Below are 19,067 nucleotides of genomic sequence, written 5' to 3'. Positions count from 1 at the left end.
CAATGCCGGCGGCTGGCCATAGGTGAGGGAGCCTCCTCCTCCGGGAGGAGGTGGGAGAGGGCTTGCGGACAGCCCGAGAGCCGAGATGACAGCCAGCCAGTGTGTGGGGACAAGGTGGAGGAGAGGGGAGCGGCATACGCTGGCGTTTCACCGTGGGCTCTCTCCGCACGGGAGGGAACCGACCCTCCCGGTCCCCGTCGCGGGCCACGCCACCACGGATTTGGTAGCACGTTCCAATCCCCGCCTCATCTCTGAGCTCGCGCTCTCTGCGTCCCGATTGACGCCTCGATCCCTGCATGCGGTTCTCCGCCCTACTCTGTGCCGGCTCGGCCCTCGTCAAGTAGCGGCTCCGGCTCCTTGTGCCCACACAGGACCTCCAGGGCAAGGGCGGAGCTGCCCAGCCGCTTAGGGCAGGTCTCGGGGGCGACAGGTCGACGGGACTCAGAGGGCAGCGTCTCAGGCGTGGAGCCTCCCGTGCAGTGGGTTGGGAGGGGCCCGGCCCTGGGCACTGGGGGCGGTGTGTGGGGCGCGTGGCAGGGCTGGAGTCGGGTGTCCGTTCTGGAGGCTGGCATCCCAAGCAGCCTAGGGCCAGGGCGTGAGCCCCCAACGGGGGCCGGCATCTGTCCAGCAGCCGGAAGGCGGGAGGAGTCGTGGAAGGGTGCTAGGGCCAGCCGCGCGTTGGCGATGGTTGGTTGTGAGAGCAGGGTGTGGGGAGGCGAAGCGGCGGGGCTTGGCGGCTCAGTGGCCGGCCGGCAGAGCGGCGAGGTCGGAAGTGCAGCGCGTGGGCCCGAAGTGGGTATCAGGAGAGGCAGAGGCTAGGAAGGAGGCAGGGGTGCGAGGGCTGAGGCACTGGCGCTGGGCTAGGCGGGGTTCGGCGGCCAGGGGGGCTGGGGAGCGCGTGTGCCAAGAGTGCTGGTGCAAGGCTGGCCAGAGAGGAGCCCGAGGGAGCGGCTTGCGCAGAGGCACTGCTGGGGCTGCCCAAGCAAAAGGGGAGCAGGAGCTGCATGGGCCGGGAATCGAACCCGGGCCTCCCGCGTGGCAGGCGAGAATTCGACCACTGAACCACCCATGCACCGTCGGCGGGCGCCGCCAGGAGCCGCCACAGGCCCGCAGGCTGATCACCACGAGCTGCTCCGTTGCAGCCGCTTTCCGTGGAGCAGGGCGACCACGCGCAAGCAGAAGGAGCTGCTCCACGCGCCTCTAGGGCCCAGGCTGCTTGGCAAGCTGCCTAGAGTTGAGGATGGGCGGAATGGTTGGCTGGGGTGGGGTTGGAGGGGGTGTGGTGTGGTGTGGTGTGGTGTGGTGGTGGTTGGCCTTGGATGGATGGGTGGGGTTTGGGAGGGAGACACACACACTCACACACACACACACACACACGAGAGAGAGAGAGAGAGAGAGAGAGAGAGAGAGAGAGAGAGCGCGCTAGAGAGCAAGAGGCAGGCAGACAGAGAAAGAGAGAGAAGCACAGAGCTTCAGCTCCTGCTGGGTTGTTGTCTGCATCCCAGGGCACGGGGAAGGAGGGGCGCTGGAGCCCAGAGAGAGCCAGGATGCAGCCGGCCAGACCCGGCCCTCTGCCCAGGTCCCCGTCAGAGCAGGTGACTCGGGGCGGTCCCCGTGGTGGTGGGCTCGGGTGTGAGCCACGGCTGCAACAGGAGCACCGGCTGAAGGCGGGTGTGTGGCCGGCCGCCACGCTGGGTGGGGCGCGCCTGCCCATGGAGCCCCCCGCCCCGCCCCTGGGGAGGCGGTGGGTCGTGGAGCAGAGCCAACGTGTGCAGCTGGGTGACCGCAGGGCGCCTGGGCCTTCGGCCGGCCACCAACCACTGCCCCGGGTGGTTTTCCCGACTCGTGGCCTCTGTGCCTCCTGAGGCAGCTGTGCTGAGGCCGAGAGAGGCGGGAGCACGGGGTCAGCCAAGGGCTCCGAGGAGCAGGATCCCGGGCAGCGCGCTGTCCCGAGCAGGCAGACAGGCTGGCAGGCGGGAGGCGGGAGGCGGGAGGCGGGAGTGCGCAGCGAGGGCGAGGAGGTGGGACGCGGCCGAAGTGCGCTGCTCTCGGTGGGCTGGCTGCAGACAGGTGTTTAGGGGACGCTCGGGAGGACTCTGGGCGGGCCGCCCGTCGGTTCAGCGCTCTGGGGCTGGCAGGAGGCGGGGAGAGGTGGAGGAGATCTGGGGACTGGGGCTGGGAGGCGGAGGGCCGTGAATGTGCGGAAGGTAGCGGCAGAGGGTGGCGGCAGAGGAGCGGAGGAGCCAGGAAGACTCGGAGGCAGGTGGGTCCCGAGAAGCGGTGTGGTGGGGAGAGGTGGGCGGGAGTGCCTGCGCGCTGGCCAGTTGGAGCGTGGTCCCTGTGGCGAGTGCCACGTGTGGGCCGGCAAGGCGGGGTCTCGCTCGCGACGGCTGGAGAGGCGGAGCGGCGAGCGGCGTGTTGCACGACGGGCGCGAGGCTGGCCCGGGCGTGCCAAAAAGGCGTGCTTGTCAGGAGTGGGATTCGAACCCACGCCTCCAGGGGAGACTGCGACCTGAACGCAGCGCCTTAGACCGCTCGGCCATCCTGACGGCGGGCCGGGTGGCGCGGCCGTTCCCTTGGCTGGGGGAGCGCGCCAGGGACTGCGGCCTTGGTCCGTCGCGCCGCCTGGGCCCTGGGCTGCGGGGCCAGGGCGCAGGCCGCCGGGCGCGCGGGGCGCGCGGGGCGCGCGGGGCGCGCGGTTCCCGGGGCAGCTCCGCGCGGTTCCCGGGGCTTGCAGGGCGCCGCTGCCCGGTTCTGGAGGCCGCACGGGGCACCCGGCAGCACCCCCCGGGACGCATCCCAGACGGGCCGCCCGCTCCTTCCAGTTCGCAGCGCTACCCCCTGCCCCCGTTGTGCCCCGCCCAGCGGGTCGTCGTGGTCTTCCTCCTCCTCCTCCTCCTCTCCCTCTGGGTTTTCCTGGGGGTGCTCTTCCTCCTCTTCCTCGCTGTGCCCCTCCGCTGGCTCTTCTCCCCTCTCCTCTTGCTGCTGCTGCTGCTGCTGCTGCTGCTGCTCTTCCTCATCTTCATCCTCCTCCCTGGCTTCCCCTGGGTCCTCCGGTTGGTTGGCTCTATGCTCCTGGAAGCTAGCATGTTGTGGTCCCGGGCCGGGGAGTCCACGTGGGGCTGAAGGCACTAGGTTGCGGGGACCGGGGACTGGGGACTGGGGACGGGTGGCGGTTGGCCCTGGAGCCGGTGTGTGGGCGGTGGAGGGCAGGGGTCGGGTGCGGGCGGGCGGGCGGGCGGACGCAGAGGGGTCGAGGGGACCCGAGGGTGGCCGCCGCCGTCCTCGTTAGTATAGTGGTGAGTATCCCCGCCTGTCACGCGGGAGACCGGGGTTCGATTCCCCGACGGGGAGGCAAGCCGCCCTTTTTGGCCAGGCCCCGCACGCCGGCCCCCGCACGCGGAGCACCAGGGACCATGTGGCCTGCGGGCCCCGGACACGCACCCGTGTTGGGCGCACAGGGCGCGGCGCGGTGCGGCGCGCGCGAGGAGTTTTCGCTCGCCCACGGTCGGTCGCCACCGACCGACAGGGCTTGGTGCGCTAGGTGCGCTAGGTGCGCTGGGTGCGCTAGGTGCGCTGGGTGAGGGGGCGCGGACGAGCCGGGGAGCGAGCCTGCGGGTGCGGTCGGTCGCCTGGCCGTCGGACCTCTGGTGCACAAGAGCTTGGACGAGCCAGCTGAGGGCGGACGCGGACACGGACGCGCGCGCCGCCGGGGCTCCGCTGGATCCGGAGGCCGGTTCCCAGGAGTAAGGAGACCGGGAGGCGCTGGGCGGAGGCGGGCGCGTGCGCAGACGGAGAAGCGGCTGGCGTGCGTGTGGATGCGCGAGGGCGCGCGCGTGGATCGGGCAGGCGTGCTGGGCTTGGCCGGCGGGGCGCCGGGCGGCCTTGGGGTGGCAGCGGGGAAGTGCGGGCGAGGCGCGCCGTCGGGGCACGGGGGCGGCGGGGCGCTCCGGGCAAGCCGGGCGGCGCGTGGCCAGGCCGGCCTCGGCGGGAGGCGTTGGTGGTATAGTGGTGAGCATAGCTGCCTTCCAAGCAGTTGACCCGGGTTCGATTCCCGGCCAACGCAGCGCGCCCACCTTTTGGCAGAGGCGGTGGTCGTGGCGCGCGCCCGGCCGCCCAGGTGGGGCGGACTCGGCTGAGCGCGGCGGGGCAGGGCGTGCGCGGGGGCCAGGAGACGGAGGCGCGCCGTGTGTTTTTTTGAGGTCAGGGCGGATGGCGGGCGGGGGCCCGTCGGCCGGCCCGGGCAGGACAGCCGGGGGTTGGCCGTGGAAGTAGCGCGGCAGGCCAGGCGCTGCTGCTGCTGCTGCTGCTGCTGCTGTTGCCGCTGCTGCCGCCCATTGGCACCCAGGCGCCTGCTGCAGCAGGCAGAGGCCCAGGCCAGACGCGCAGCCCGACGCTCCCTGGTGGTCTAGTGGTTAGGATTCGGCGCTCTCACCGCCGCGGCCCGGGTTCGATTCCCGGTCAGGGAAGCCTTTCTTCTTCCTCGGAGGGCCGGCGTGTGTGCTCTGCCTCCCGCAGTACAGCCCGCCCACTTTTGCACAACCACGCAGCCAACTGCTTGTGCAATGGGGCAACGCACACTGCGCCCCAGCCCCGGCCCCGGCCCAAGCTCTGTGCCTCTGCCTCCGCGGCCGCCCTCAGCTGCTGTCCTTTTCGCCAGCTGCGCCACCTCAGGACCTTCGGCCGCTCCCCACCTCCAGGCTGCTCGCTGTCCCCCTGCTCCCGCGCCTCCCCTGCCAGCCTTTCTGCGACACTCCTGGGCAGCCGGAACACCCCCAACCCAGACGTGGGCACGCGCGCACCAACACACAGCCACCCGCACACCCAGGATGCCACAATTCCGGAACAGCCGCACCCCACTCCACACACAGGGACCGGTGCCTGCACGCACTCGGCCTCACGTCCTCACTCACGACATCACCGCCGCCGGCACCACGCACAGGAACGCGTGTGCTTCTGCGTGCGCGCGCACACACACACACACACACACACAGACACACACACACACAGAGAGACACAGAGGGCACGCCTTCTCTCCCTGCCCGTTGGGCCAGGTGCCAGGTGCCGCGTGCCATGGCCTCCGTGGGTCTGAGAGTCACCAAGCAGCCCAGGGTGCAGTTGCTTTGGTTTTCCCACCGTGAGCCGATCCAGGCTCCCAGGTGGGCTCGGGGCTTGAACACGTGGGAGCTGTCCCAGAGGGGCCCTGCACTTGGCACCCCTCCCCGCCTCCACCCCCCAGGATGCAGGATGCAGGATGCAGGATGCAGGATGCAGATGCGAGACCAGCAGGCTGGAGAGGGCCGGCAAGCTGGAGCCCTGGGCAATGCCGGCGGCTGGCCATCGGTGAGGGAGCCTCCTCCTCCGGGAGGAGGTGGGAGAGGGCTTGCGGACAGCCCGAGAGCCGAGATGACAGCCAGCCAGTGTGTGGGGACAAGGTGGAGGAGAGGGGAGCGGCATACGCTGGCGTTTCACCGTGGGCTCTCTCCGCACGGGAGGGAACCGACCCTCCCGGTCCCCGTCGCGGGCCACGCCACCACGGATTTGGTAGCACGTTCCAATCCCCGCCTCATCTCTGAGCTCGCGCTCTCTGCGTCCCGATTGACGCCTCGATCCCTGCATGCGGTTCTCCGCCCTACTCTGTGCCGGCTCGGCCCTCGTCAAGTAGCGGCTCCGGCTCCTTGTGCCCACACAGGACCTCCAGGGCAAGGGCGGAGCTGCCCAGCCGCTTAGGGCAGGTCTCGGGGGCGACAGGTCGACGGGACTCAGAGGGCAGCGTCTCAGGCGTGGAGCCTCCCGTGCAGTGGGTTGGGAGGGGCCCGGCCCTGGGCACTGGGGGCGGTGTGTGGGGCGCGTGGCAGGGCTGGAGTCGGGTGTCCGTTCTGGAGGCTGGCATCCCAAGCAGCCTAGGGCCAGGGCGTGAGCCCCCAACGGGGGCCGGCATCTGTCCAGCAGCCGGAAGGCGGGAGGAGTCGTGGAAGGGTGCTAGGGCCAGCCGCGCGTTGGCGATGGTTGGTTGTGAGAGCAGGGTGTGGGGAGGCGAAGCGGCGGGGCTTGGCGGCTCAGTGGCCGGCCGGCAGAGCGGCGAGGTCGGAAGTGCAGCGCGTGGGCCCGAAGTGGGTATCAGGAGAGGCAGAGGCTAGGAAGGAGGCAGGGGTGCGAGGGCTGAGGCACTGGCGCTGGGCTAGGCGGGGTTCGGCGGCCAGGGGGGCTGGGGAGCGCGTGTGCCAAGAGTGCTGGTGCAAGGCTGGCCAGAGAGGAGCCCGAGGGAGCGGCTTGCGCAGAGGCACTGCTGGGGCTGCCCAAGCAAAAGGGGAGCAGGAGCTGCATGGGCCGGGAATCGAACCCGGGCCTCCCGCGTGGCAGGCGAGAATTCGACCACTGAACCACCCATGCACCGTCGGCGGGCGCCGCCAGGAGCCGCCACAGGCCCGCAGGCTGATCACCACGAGCTGCTCCGTTGCAGCCGCTTTCCGTGGAGCAGGGCGACCACGCGCAAGCAGAAGGAGCTGCTCCACGCGCCTCTAGGGCCCAGGCTGCTTGGCAAGCTGCCTAGAGTTGAGGATGGGCGGAATGGTTGGCTGGGGTGGGGTTGGAGGGGGTGTGGTGTGGTGTGGTGTGGTGGTGGTTGGCCTTGGATGGATGGGTGGGGTTTGGGAGGGACACACACACACTCACACACACACACACACACGAGACAGAGAGAGAGAGAGAGAGAGAGAGAGAGAGCGAGCTAGAGAGCAAGAGGCAGGCAGACAGAGAAAGAGAGAGAAGCACAGAGCTTCAGCTCCTGCTGGGTTGTTGTCTGCATCCCAGGGCACGGGGAAGGAGGGGCGCTGGAGCCCAGAGAGAGCCAGGATGCAGCCGGCCAGACCCGGCCCTCTGCCCAGGTCCCCGTCAGAGCAGGTGACTCGGGGCGGTCCCCGTGGTGGTGGGCTCGGGTGTGAGCCACGGCTGCAACAGGAGCACCGGCTGAAGGCGGGTGTGTGGCCGGCCGCCACGCTGGGTGGGGCGCGCCTGCCCATGGAGCCCCCCGCCCCGCCCCTGGGGAGGCGGTGGGTCGTGGAGCAGAGCCAACGTGTGCAGCTGGGTGACCGCAGGGCGCCTGGGCCTTTGGCCGGCCACCAACCACTGCCCCGGGTGGTTTTCCCGACTCGTGGCCTCTGTGCCTCCTGCGGCAGCTGTGCTGAGGCCGAGAGAGGCGGGAGCACGGGGTCAGCCAAGGGCTCCGAGGAGCAGGATCCCGGGCAGCGCGCTGTCCCGAGCAGGCAGACAGGCTGGCAGGCGGGAGGCGGGAGGCGGGAGGCGGGAGTGCGCAGCGAGGGCGAGGAGGTGGGACGCGGCCGAAGTGCGCTGCTCTCGGTGGGCTGGCTGCAGACAGGTGTTTAGGGGACGCTCGGGAGGACTCTGGGCGGGCCGCCCGTCGGTTCAGCGCTCTGGGGCTGGCAGGAGGCGGGGAGAGGTGGAGGAGATCTGGGGACTGGGGCTGGGAGGCGGAGGGCCGTGAATGTGCGGAAGGTAGCGGCAGAGGGTGGCGGCAGAGGAGCGGAGGAGCCAGGAAGACTCGGAGGCAGGTGGGTCCCGAGAAGCGGTGTGGTGGGGAGAGGTGGGCGGGAGTGCCTGCGCGCTGGCCAGTTGGAGCGTGGTCCCTGTGGCGAGTGCCACGTGTGGGCCGGCAAGGCGGGGTCTCGCTCGCGACGGCTGGAGAGGCGGAGCGGCGAGCGGCGTGTTGCACGACGGGCGCGAGGCTGGCCCGGGCGTGCCAAAAAGGCGTGCTTGTCAGGAGTGGGATTCGAACCCACGCCTCCAGGGGAGACTGCGACCTGAACGCAGCGCCTTAGACCGCTCGGCCATCCTGACGGCGGGCCGGGTGGCGCGGCCGTTCCCTTGGCTGGGGGAGCGCGCCAGGGACTGCGGCCTTGGTCCGTCGCGCCGCCTGGGCCCTGGGCTGCGGGGCCAGGGCGCAGGCCGCCGGGCGCGCGGGGCGCGCGGGGCGCGCGGGGCGCGCGGTTCCCGGGGCAGCTCCGCGCGGTTCCCGGGGCTTGCAGGGCGCCGCTGCCCGGTTCTGGAGGCCGCACGGGGCACCCGGCAGCACCCCCCGGGACGCATCCCAGACGGGCCGCCCGCTCCTTCCAGTTCGCAGCGCTACCCCCTGCCCCCGTTGTGCCCCGCCCAGCGGGTCGTCGTGGTCTTCCTCCTCCTCCTCCTCCTCTCCCTCTGGGTTTTCCTGGGGGTGCTCTTCCTCCTCTTCCTCGCTGTGCCCCTCCGCTGGCTCTTCTCCCCTCTCCTCTTGCTGCTGCTGCTGCTGCTGCTGCTGCTGCTGCTCTTCCTCATCTTCATCCTCCTCCCTGGCTTCCCCTGGGTCCTCCGGTTGGTTGGCTCTATGCTCTTGGAAGCTAGCATGTTGTGGTCCCGGGCCGGGGAGTCCACGTGGGGCTGAAGGCACTAGGTTGCGGGGACCGGGGACTGGGGACTGGGGACGGGTGGCGGTTGGCCCTGGAGCCGGTGTGTGGGCGGTGGAGGGCAGGGGTCGGGTGCGGGCGGGCGGGCGGGCGGACGCAGAGGGGTCGAGGGGACCCGAGGGTGGCCGCCGCCGTCCTCGTTAGTATAGTGGTGAGTATCCCCGCCTGTCACGCGGGAGACCGGGGTTCGATTCCCCGACGGGGAGGCAAGCCGCCCTTTTTGGCCAGGCCCCGCACGCCGGCCCCCGCACGCGGAGCACCAGGGACCATGTGGCCTGCGGGCCCCGGACACGCACCCGTGTTGGGCGCACAGGGCGCGGCGCGGTGCGGCGCGCGCGAGGAGTTTTCGCTCGCCCACGGTCGGTCGCCACCGACCGACAGGGCTTGGTGCGCTAGGTGCGCTAGGTGCGCTGGGTGCGCTAGGTGCGCTGGGTGAGGGGGCGCGGACGAGCCGGGGAGCGAGCCTGCGGGTGCGGTCGGTCGCCTGGCCGTCGGACCTCTGGTGCACAAGAGCTTGGACGAGCCAGCTGAGGGCGGACGCGGACACGGACGCGCGCGCCGCCGGGGCTCCGCTGGATCCGGAGGCCGGGGCCCAGGAGTAAGGAGACCTGGAGCCGCTGGGCGGAGGCGGGCGCGTGCGCAGACGGAGAAGCGGCTGGCGTGCGTGTGGATGCGCGAGGGCGCGCGCGTGGATCGGGCAGGCGTGCTGGGCTTGGCCGGCGGGGCGCCGGGCGGCCTTGGGGTGGCAGCGGGGACGTGCGGGCGAGGCGCGCCGTCGGGGCACGGGGGCGGCGGGGCGCTCCGGGCAAGCCGGGCGGCGCGTGGCCAGGCCGGCCTCGGCGGGAGGCGTTGGTGGTATAGTGGTGAGCATAGCTGCCTTCCAAGCAGTTGACCCGGGTTCGATTCCCGGCCAACGCAGCGCGCCCACCTTTTGGCAGAGGCGGTGGTCGTGGCGCGCGCCCGGCCGCCCAGGTGGGGCGGACTCGGCTGAGCGCGGCGGGGCAGGGCGTGCGCGGGGGCCAGGAGACGGAGGCGCGCCGTGTGTTTTTTTGAGGTCAGGGCGGATGGCGGGCGGGGGCCCGTCGGCCGGCCCGGGCAGGACAGCCGGGGGTTGGCCGTGGAAGTAGCGCGGCAGGCCAGGCGCTGCTGCTGCTGCTGCTGCTGCTGCTGTTGCCGCTGCTGCCGCCCATTGGCACCCAGGCGCCTGCTGCAGCAGGCAGAGGCCCAGGCCAGACGCGCAGCCCGACGCTCCCTGGTGGTCTAGTGGTTAGGATTCGGCGCTCTCACCGCCGCGGCCCGGGTTCGATTCCCGGTCAGGGAAGCCTTTCTTCTTCCTCGGAGGGCCGGCGTGTGTGCTCTGCCTCCCGCAGTACAGCCCGCCCACTTTTGCACAACCACGCAGCCAACTGCTTGTGCAATGGGGCAACGCACACTGCGCCCCAGCCCCGGCCCCGGCCCAAGCTCTGTGCCTCTGCCTCCGCGGCCGCCCTCAGCTGCTGTCCTTTTCGCCAGCTGCGCCACCTCAGGACCTTCGGCCGCTCCCCACCTCCAGGCTGCTCGCTGTCCCCCTGCTCCCGCGCCTCCCCTGCCAGCCTTTCTGCGACACTCCTGGGCAGCCGGAACACCCCCAACCCAGACGTGGGCACGCGCGCACCAACACACAGCCACCCGCACACCCAGGATGCCACAATTCCGGAACAGCCGCACCCCACTCCACACACAGGGACCGGTGCCTGCACGCACTCGGCCTCACGTCCTCACTCACGACATCACCGCCGCCGGCACCACGCACAGGAACGCGTGTGCTTCTGCGTGCGCGCGCACACACACACACACACACACACAGACACACACACACACAGAGAGACACAGAGGGCACGCCTTCTCTCCCTGCCCGTTGGGCCAGGTGCCAGGTGCCGCGTGCCATGGCCTCCGTGGGTCTGAGAGTCACCAAGCAGCCCAGGGTGCAGTTGCTTTGGTTTTCCCACCGTGAGCCGATCCAGGCTCCCAGGTGGGCTCGGGGCTTGAACACGTGGGAGCTGTCCCAGAGGGGCCCTGCACTTGGCACCCCTCCCCGCCTCCACCCCCCAGGATGCAGGATGCAGGATGCAGGATGCAGGATGCAGATGCGAGACCAGCAGGCTGGAGAGGGCCGGCAAGCTGGAGCCCTGGGCAATGCCGGCGGCTGGCCATCGGTGAGGGAGCCTCCTCCTCCGGGAGGAGGTGGGAGAGGGCTTGCGGACAGCCCGAGAGCCGAGATGACAGCCAGCCAGTGTGTGGGGACAAGGTGGAGGAGAGGGGAGCGGCATACGCTGGCGTTTCACCGTGGGCTCTCTCCGCACGGGAGGGAACCGACCCTCCCGGTCCCCGTCGCGGGCCACGCCACCACGGATTTGGTAGCACGTTCCAATCCCCGCCTCATCTCTGAGCTCGCGCTCTCTGCGTCCCGATTGACGCCTCGATCCCTGCATGCGGTTCTCCGCCCTACTCTGTGCCGGCTCGGCCCTCGTCAAGTAGCGGCTCCGGCTCCTTGTGCCCACACAGGACCTCCAGGGCAAGGGCGGAGCTGCCCAGCCGCTTAGGGCAGGTCTCGGGGGCGACAGGTCGACGGGACTCAGAGGGCAGCGTCTCAGGCGTGGAGCCTCCCGTGCAGTGGGTTGGGAGGGGCCCGGCCCTGGGCACTGGGGGCGGTGTGTGGGGCGCGTGGCAGGGCTGGAGTCGGGTGTCCGTTCTGGAGGCTGGCATCCCAAGCAGCCTAGGGCCAGGGCGTGAGCCCCCAACGGGGGCCGGCATCTGTCCAGCAGCCGGAAGGCGGGAGGAGTCGTGGAAGGGTGCTAGGGCCAGCCGCGCGTTGGCGATGGTTGGTTGTGAGAGCAGGGTGTGGGGAGGCGAAGCGGCGGGGCTTGGCGGCTCAGTGGCCGGCCGGCAGAGCGGCGAGGTCGGAAGTGCAGCGCGTGGGCCCGAAGTGGGTATCAGGAGAGGCAGAGGCTAGGAAGGAGGCAGGGGTGCGAGGGCTGAGGCACTGGCGCTGGGCTAGGCGGGGTTCGGCGGCCAGGGGGGCTGGGGAGCGCGTGTGCCAAGAGTGCTGGTGCAAGGCTGGCCAGAGAGGAGCCCGAGGGAGCGGCTTGCGCAGAGGCACTGCTGGGGCTGCCCAAGCAAAAGGGGAGCAGGAGCTGCATGGGCCGGGAATCGAACCCGGGCCTCCCGCGTGGCAGGCGAGAATTCGACCACTGAACCACCCATGCACCGTCGGCGGGCGCCGCCAGGAGCCGCCACAGGCCCGCAGGCTGATCACCACGAGCTGCTCCGTTGCAGCCGCTTTCCGTGGAGCAGGGCGACCACGCGCAAGCAGAAGGAGCTGCTCCACGCGCCTCTAGGGCCCAGGCTGCTTGGCAAGCTGCCTAGAGTTGAGGATGGGCGGAATGGTTGGCTGGGGTGGGGTTGGAGGGGGTGTGGTGTGGTGTGGTGTGGTGGTGGTTGGCCTTGGATGGATGGGTGGGGTTTGGGAGGGACACACACACACTCACACACACACACACACACGAGACAGAGAGAGAGAGAGAGAGAGAGAGAGAGAGCGAGCTAGAGAGCAAGAGGCAGGCAGACAGAGAAAGAGAGAGAAGCACAGAGCTTCAGCTCCTGCTGGGTTGTTGTCTGCATCCCAGGGCACGGGGAAGGAGGGGCGCTGGAGCCCAGAGAGAGCCAGGATGCAGCCGGCCAGACCCGGCCCTCTGCCCAGGTCCCCGTCAGAGCAGGTGACTCGGGGCGGTCCCCGTGGTGGTGGGCTCGGGTGTGAGCCACGGCTGCAACAGGAGCACCGGCTGAAGGCGGGTGTGTGGCCGGCCGCCACGCTGGGTGGGGCGCGCCTGCCCATGGAGCCCCCCGCCCCGCCCCTGGGGAGGCGGTGGGTCGTGGAGCAGAGCCAACGTGTGCAGCTGGGTGACCGCAGGGCGCCTGGGCCTTTGGCCGGCCACCAACCACTGCCCCGGGTGGTTTTCCCGACTCGTGGCCTCTGTGCCTCCTGCGGCAGCTGTGCTGAGGCCGAGAGAGGCGGGAGCACGGGGTCAGCCAAGGGCTCCGAGGAGCAGGATCCCGGGCAGCGCGCTGTCCCGAGCAGGCAGACAGGCTGGCAGGCGGGAGGCGGGAGGCGGGAGGCGGGAGTGCGCAGCGAGGGCGAGGAGGTGGGACGCGGCCGAAGTGCGCTGCTCTCGGTGGGCTGGCTGCAGACAGGTGTTTAGGGGACGCTCGGGAGGACTCTGGGCGGGCCGCCCGTCGGTTCAGCGCTCTGGGGCTGGCAGGAGGCGGGGAGAGGTGGAGGAGATCTGGGGACTGGGGCTGGGAGGCGGAGGGCCGTGAATGTGCGGAAGGTAGCGGCAGAGGGTGGCGGCAGAGGAGCGGAGGAGCCAGGAAGACTCGGAGGCAGGTGGGTCCCGAGAAGCGGTGTGGTGGGGAGAGGTGGGCGGGAGTGCCTGCGCGCTGGCCAGTTGGAGCGTGGTCCCTGTGGCGAGTGCCACGTGTGGGCCGGCAAGGCGGGGTCTCGCTCGCGACGGCTGGAGAGGCGGAGCGGCGAGCGGCGTGTTGCACGACGGGCGCGAGGCTGGCCCGGGCGTGCCAAAAAGGCGTGCTTGTCAGGAGTGGGATTCGAACCCACGCCTCCAGGGGAGACTGCGACCTGAACGCAGCGCCTTAGACCGCTCGGCCATCCTGACGGCGGGCCGGGTGGCGCGGCCGTTCCCTTGGCTGGGGGAGCGCGCCAGGGACTGCGGCCTTGGTCCGTCGCGCCGCCTGGGCCCTGGGCTGCGGGGCCAGGGCGCAGGCCGCCGGGCGCGCGGGGCGCGCGGGGCGCGCGGGGCGCGCGGTTCCCGGGGCAGCTCCGCGCGGTTCCCGGGGCTTGCAGGGCGCCGCTGCCCGGTTCTGGAGGCCGCACGGGGCACCCGGCAGCACCCCCCGGGACGCATCCCAGACGGGCCGCCCGCTCCTTCCAGTTCGCAGCGCTACCCCCTGCCCCCGTTGTGCCCCGCCCAGCGGGTCGTCGTGGTCTTCCTCCTCCTCCTCCTCCTCTCCCTCTGGGTTTTCCTGGGGGTGCTCTTCCTCCTCTTCCTCGCTGTGCCCCTCCGCTGGCTCTTCTCCCCTCTCCTCTTGCTGCTGCTGCTGCTGCTGCTGCTGCTGCTGCTCTTCCTCATCTTCATCCTCCTCCCTGGCTTCCCCTGGGTCCTCCGGTTGGTTGGCTCTATGCTCCTGGAAGCTAGCATGTTGTGGTCCCGGGCCGGGGAGTCCACGTGGGGCTGAAGGCACTAGGTTGCGGGGACCGGGGACTGGGGACTGGGGACGGGTGGCGGTTGGCCCTGGAGCCGGTGTGTGGGCGGTGGAGGGCAGGGGTCGGGTGCGGGCGGGCGGGCGGGCGGACGCAGAGGGGTCGAGGGGACCCGAGGGTGGCCGCCGCCGTCCTCGTTAGTATAGTGGTGAGTATCCCCGCCTGTCACGCGGGAGACCGGGGTTCGATTCCCCGACGGGGAGGCAAGCCGCCCTTTTTGGCCAGGCCCCGCACGCCGGCCCCCGCACGCGGAGCACCAGGGACCATGTGGCCTGCGGGCCCCGGACACGCACCCGTGTTGGGCGCACAGGGCGCGGCGCGGTGCGGCGCGCGCGAGGAGTTTTCGCTCGCCCACGGTCGGTCGCCACCGACCGACAGGGCTTGGTGCGCTAGGTGCGCTAGGTGCGCTGGGTGCGCTAGGTGCGCTGGGTGAGGGGGCGCGGACGAGCCGGGGAGCGAGCCTGCGGGTGCGGTCGGTCGCCTGGCCGTCGGACCTCTGGTGCACAAGAGCTTGGACGAGCCAGCTGAGGGCGGACGCGGACACGGACGCGCGCGCCGCCGGGGCTCCGCTGGATCCGGAGGCCGGGGCCCAGGAGTAAGGAGACCTGGAGCCGCTGGGCGGAGGCGGGCGCGTGCGCAGACGGAGAAGCGGCTGGCGTGCGTGTGGATGCGCGAGGGCGCGCGCGTGGATCGGGCAGGCGTGCTGGGCTTGGCCGGCGGGGCGCCGGGCGGCCTTGGGGTGGCAGCGGGGACGTGCGGGCGAGGCGCGCCGTCGGGGCACGGGGGCGGCGGGGCGCTCCGGGCAAGCCGGGCGGCGCGTGGCCAGGCCGGCCTCGGCGGGAGGCGTTGGTGGTATAGTGGTGAGCATAGCTGCCTTCCAAGCAGTTGACCCGGGTTCGATTCCCGGCCAACGCAGCGCGCCCACCTTTTGGCAGAGGCGGTGGTCGTGGCGCGCGCCCGGCCGCCCAGGTGGGGCGGACTCGGCTGAGCGCGGCGGGGCAGGGCGTGCGCGGGGGCCAGGAGACGGAGGCGCGCCGTGTGTTTTTTTGAGGTCAGGGCGGATGGCGGGCGGGGGCCCGTCGGCCGGCCCGGGCAGGACAGCCGGGGGTTGGCCGTGGAAGTAGCGCGGCAGGCCAGGCGCTGCTGCTGCTGCTGCTGCTGCTGCTGTTGCCGCTGCTGCCGCCCATTGGCACCCAGGCGCCTGCTGCAGCAGGCAGAGGCCCAGGCCAGACGCGCAGCCCGACGCTCCCTGGTGGTCTAGTGGTTAGGATTCGGCGCTCTCACCGCCGCGGCCCGGGTTCGATTCCCGGTCAGGGAAGCCTTTCTTCTTCCTCGGAGGGCCGGCGTGTGTGCTCTGCCTCCCGCAGTACAGCCCGCCCACTTTTGCACAACCACGCAGCCAACTGCTTGTGCAATGGGGCAACGCACACTGCGCCCCAGCCCCGGCCCCGGCCCAAGCTCTGTGCCTCTGCCTCCGCGGCCGCCCTCAGCTGCTGTCCTTTTCGCCAGCTGCGCCACCTCAGGACCTTCGGCCGCTCCCCACCTCCAGGCTGCTCGCTGTCCCCCTGCTCCCGCGCCTCCCCTGCCAGCCTTTCTGCGACACTCCTGGGCAGCCGGAACACCCCCAACCCAGACGTGGGCACGCGCGCACCAACACACAGCCACCCGCACACCCAGGATGCCACAATTCCGGAACAGCCGCACCCCACTCCACACACAGGGACCGGTGCCTGCACGCACTCGGCCTCACGTCCTCACTCACGACATCACCGCCGCCGGCACCACGCACAGGAACGCGTGTGCTTCTGCGTGCGCGCGCACACACACACACACACACACACAGACACACACACACACAGAGAGACACAGAGGGCACGCCTTCTCTCCCTGCCCGTTGGGCCAGGTGCCAGGTGCCGCGTGCCATGGCCTCCGTGGGTCTGAGAGTCACCAAGCAGCCCAGGGTGCAGTTGCTTTGGTTTTCCCACCGTGAGCCGATCCAGGCTCCCAGGTGGGCTCGGGGCTTGAACACGTGGGAGCTGTCCCAGAGGGGCCCTGCACTTGGCACCCCTCCCCGCCTCCACCCCCCAGGATGCAGGATGCAGGATGCAGGATGCAGGATGCAGATGCGAGACCAGCAGGCTGGAGAGGGCCGGCAAGCTGGAGCCCTGGGCAATGCCGGCGGCTGGCCATCGGTGAGGGAGCCTCCTCCTCCGGGAGGAGGTGGGAGAGGGCTTGCGGACAGCCCGAGAGCCGAGATGACAGCCAGCCAGTGTGTGGGGACAAGGTGGAGGAGAGGGGAGCGGCATACGCTGGCGTTTCACCGTGGGCTCTCTCCGCACGGGAGGGAACCGACCCTCCCGGTCCCCGTCGCGGGCCACGCCACCACGGATTTGGTAGCACGTTCCAATCCCCGCCTCATCTCTGAGCTCGCGCTCTCTGCGTCCCGATTGACGCCTCGATCCCTGCATGCGGTTCTCCGCCCTACTCTGTGCCGGCTCGGCCCTCGTCAAGTAGCGGCTCCGGCTCCTTGTGCCCACACAGGACCTCCAGGGCAAGGGCGGAGCTGCCCAGCCGCTTAGGGCAGGTCTCGGGGGCGACAGGTCGACGGGACTCAGAGGGCAGCGTCTCAGGCGTGGAGCCTCCCGTGCAGTGGGTTGGGAGGGGCCCGGCCCTGGGCACTGGGGGCGGTGTGTGGGGCGCGTGGCAGGGCTGGAGTCGGGTGTCCGTTCTGGAGGCTGGCATCCCAAGCAGCCTAGGGCCAGGGCGTGAGCCCCCAACGGGGGCCGGCATCTGTCCAGCAGCCGGAAGGCGGGAGGAGTCGTGGAAGGGTGCTAGGGCCAGCCGCGCGTTGGCGATGGTTGGTTGTGAGAGCAGGGTGTGGGGAGGCGAAGCGGCGGGGCTTGGCGGCTCAGTGGCCGGCCGGCAGAGCGGCGAGGTCGGAAGTGCAGCGCGTGGGCCCGAAGTGGGTATCAGGAGAGGCAGAGGCTAGGAAGGAGGCAGGGGTGCGAGGGCTGAGGCACTGGCGCTGGGCTAGGCGGGGTTCGGCGGCCAGGGGGGCTGGGGAGCGCGTGTGCCAAGAGTGCTGGTGCAAGGCTGGCCAGAGAGGAGCCCGAGGGAGCGGCTTGCGCAGAGGCACTGCTGGGGCTGCCCAAGCAAAAGGGGAGCAGGAGCTGCATGGGCCGGGAATCGAACCCGGGCCTCCCGCGTGGCAGGCGAGAATTCGACCACTGAACCACCCATGCACCGTCGGCGGGCGCCGCCAGGAGCCGCCACAGGCCCGCAGGCTGATCACCACGAGCTGCTCCGTTGCAGCCGCTTTCCGTGGAGCAGGGCGACCACGCGCAAGCAGAAGGAGCTGCTCCACGCGCCTCTAGGGCCCAGGCTGCTTGGCAAGCTGCCTAGAGTTGAGGATGGGCGGAATGGTTGGCTGGGGTGGGGTTGGAGGGGGTGTGGTGTGGTGTGGTGTGGTGTGGTGGTGGTTGGCCTTGGATGGATGGGTGGGGTTTGGGAGGGAGACACACACACTCACACACACACACACACACACGAGAGAGAGAGAGAGAGAGAGAGAGAGAGAGAGAGAGAGCGCGCTAGAGAGCAAGAGGCAGGCAGACAGAGAAAGAGAGAGAAGCACAGAGCTTCAGCTCCTGCTGGGTTGTTGTCTGCATCCCAGGGCACGGGGAAGGAGGGGCGCTGGAGCCCAGAGAGAGCCAGGATGCAGCCGGCCAGACCCGGCCCTCTGCCCAGGTCCCCGTCAGAGCAGGTGACTCGGGGCGGTCCCCGTGGTGGTGGGCTCGGGTGTGAGCCACGGCTGCAACAGGAGCACCGGCTGAAGGCGGGTGTGTGGCCGGCCGCCACGCTGGGTGGGGCGCGCCTGCCCATGGAGCCCCCCGCCCCGCCCCTGGGGAGGCGGTGGGTCGTGGAGCAGAGCCAACGTGTGCAGCTGGGTGACCGCAGGGCGCCTGGACCTTCGGCCGGCCACCAACCACTGCCCCGGGTGGTTTTCCCGACTCGTGGCCTCTGTGCCTCCTGAGGCAGCTGTGCTGAGGCCGAGAGAGGCGGGAGCACGGGGTCAGCCAAGGGCTCCGAGGAGCAGGATCCCGGGCAGCGCGCTGTCCCGAGCAGGCAGACAGGCTGGCAGGCGGGAGGCGGGAGGCGGGAGTGCGCAGCGAGGGCGAGGAGGTGGGACGCGGCCGAAGTGCGCTGCTCTCGGTGGGCTGGCTGCAGACAGGTGTTTAGGGGACGCTCGGGAGGACTCTGGGCGGGCCGCCCGTCGGTTCAGCGCTCTGGGGCTGGCAGGAGGCGGGGAGAGGTGGAGGAGATCTGGGGACTGGGGCTGGGAGGCGGAGGGCCGTGAATGTGCGGAAGGTAGCGGCAGAGGGTGGCGGCAGAGGAGCGGAGGAGCCAGGAAGACTCGGAGGCAGGTGGGTCCCGAGAAGCGGTGTGGTGGGGAGAGGTGGGCGGGAGTGCCTGCGCGCTGGCCAGTTGGAGCGGGGTCCCTGTGGCGAGTGCCACGTGTGGGCCGGCAAGGCGGGGTCTCGCTCGCGACGGCTGGAGAGGCGGAGCGGCGAGCGGCGTGTTGCACGACGGGCGCGAGGCTGGCCCGGGCGTGCCAAAAAGGCGTGCTTGTCAGGAGTGGGGTTCGAACCCACGCCTCCAGGGGAGACTGCGACCTGAACGCAGCGCCTTAGACCGCTCGGCCATCCTGACGGCGGGCCGGGTGGCGCGGCCGTTCCCTTGGCTGGGGGAGCGCGCCAGGGACTGCGGCCTTGGTCCGTCGCGCCGCCTGGGCCCTGGGCTACGGGGCCAGGGCGCAGGCCGCGGGGCGCGCGGGGCGCGCGGTTCCCGGGGCAGCTCCGCGCGGTTCCCGGGGCTTGCAGGGCGCCGCTGCCCGGTTCTGGAGGCCGCACGGGGCACCCGGCAGCACCCCGGGACGCATCCCAGACGGGCCGCCCGCTCCTTCCAGTTCGCAGCGCTCCCCCCGCCCCCGTTGTGCCCCGCCCAGCGGGTCGTCGTGGTCTTGCTCCTCCTCCTCCTCTCCCTCTGGGTTTTCCTGGGGGTGCTCTTCCTCCTCTTCCTCGCTGTGCCCCTCCGCTGGCTCTTCTCCCCTCTCCTCTTGCTGCTGCTGCTGCTGCTGCTGCTGCTGCTGCTGCTGCTGCTGCTCTTCCTCATCTTCATCCTCCTCCCTGGCTTCCCCTGGGTCCTCCGGTTGGTTGGCTCTATGCTCCTGGAAGCTAGCATGTTGTGGTCCCGGGCCGGGGAGTCCACGTGGGGCGAAGGCACTAGGTTGCGGG

At 71.0% G+C, this 19,067-nt stretch overlaps 8 non-coding genes across 8 annotated transcripts; 5 read left to right on the top strand and 3 right to left on the bottom strand.

Moving 5' to 3' along the window:
* Positions 1-2,466: 2,466 nt before the first annotated feature.
* On the bottom strand, positions 2,467-2,549 carry TRNAL-CAG (transfer RNA leucine (anticodon CAG)). Its single transcript has one exon. It is a non-coding gene; the product is annotated as a tRNA-Leu (tRNA).
* Positions 2,550-3,994: 1,445 nt separating this feature from the next.
* On the top strand, positions 3,995-4,066 carry TRNAG-UCC (transfer RNA glycine (anticodon UCC)). The gene has a single exon. It is a non-coding gene; the product is annotated as a tRNA-Gly (tRNA).
* Positions 4,067-7,774: 3,708 nt separating this feature from the next.
* TRNAL-CAG (transfer RNA leucine (anticodon CAG)) lies at positions 7,775-7,857 on the bottom strand. The gene has a single exon. It is a non-coding gene; the product is annotated as a tRNA-Leu (tRNA).
* A 1,448-nt stretch (positions 7,858-9,305) lies between these two features.
* Positions 9,306-9,377, top strand: TRNAG-UCC (transfer RNA glycine (anticodon UCC)). Its single transcript has one exon. It is a non-coding gene; the product is annotated as a tRNA-Gly (tRNA).
* A 331-nt stretch (positions 9,378-9,708) lies between these two features.
* On the top strand, positions 9,709-9,780 carry TRNAE-CUC (transfer RNA glutamic acid (anticodon CUC)). The gene has a single exon. It is a non-coding gene; the product is annotated as a tRNA-Glu (tRNA).
* Positions 9,781-13,085: 3,305 nt separating this feature from the next.
* Positions 13,086-13,168, bottom strand: TRNAL-CAG (transfer RNA leucine (anticodon CAG)). Its single transcript has one exon. It is a non-coding gene; the product is annotated as a tRNA-Leu (tRNA).
* A 1,448-nt stretch (positions 13,169-14,616) lies between these two features.
* On the top strand, positions 14,617-14,688 carry TRNAG-UCC (transfer RNA glycine (anticodon UCC)). The gene has a single exon. It is a non-coding gene; the product is annotated as a tRNA-Gly (tRNA).
* A 331-nt stretch (positions 14,689-15,019) lies between these two features.
* TRNAE-CUC (transfer RNA glutamic acid (anticodon CUC)) lies at positions 15,020-15,091 on the top strand. The gene has a single exon. It is a non-coding gene; the product is annotated as a tRNA-Glu (tRNA).
* Positions 15,092-19,067: the final 3,976 nt, after the last annotated feature.

The sequence above is a fragment of the Oryctolagus cuniculus genome, chromosome 7 (assembly GCF_051225735.1).
Source record: "Oryctolagus cuniculus isolate XC-2025 breed Fujian yellow rabbit chromosome 7, ASM5122573v1, whole genome shotgun sequence".
Taxonomy (NCBI): domain Eukaryota; kingdom Metazoa; phylum Chordata; class Mammalia; order Lagomorpha; family Leporidae; genus Oryctolagus; species Oryctolagus cuniculus.
The sequence above is the reverse complement of the archived record's forward strand: the minus strand, read 5'-3'. Positions and strand labels throughout refer to the sequence as shown.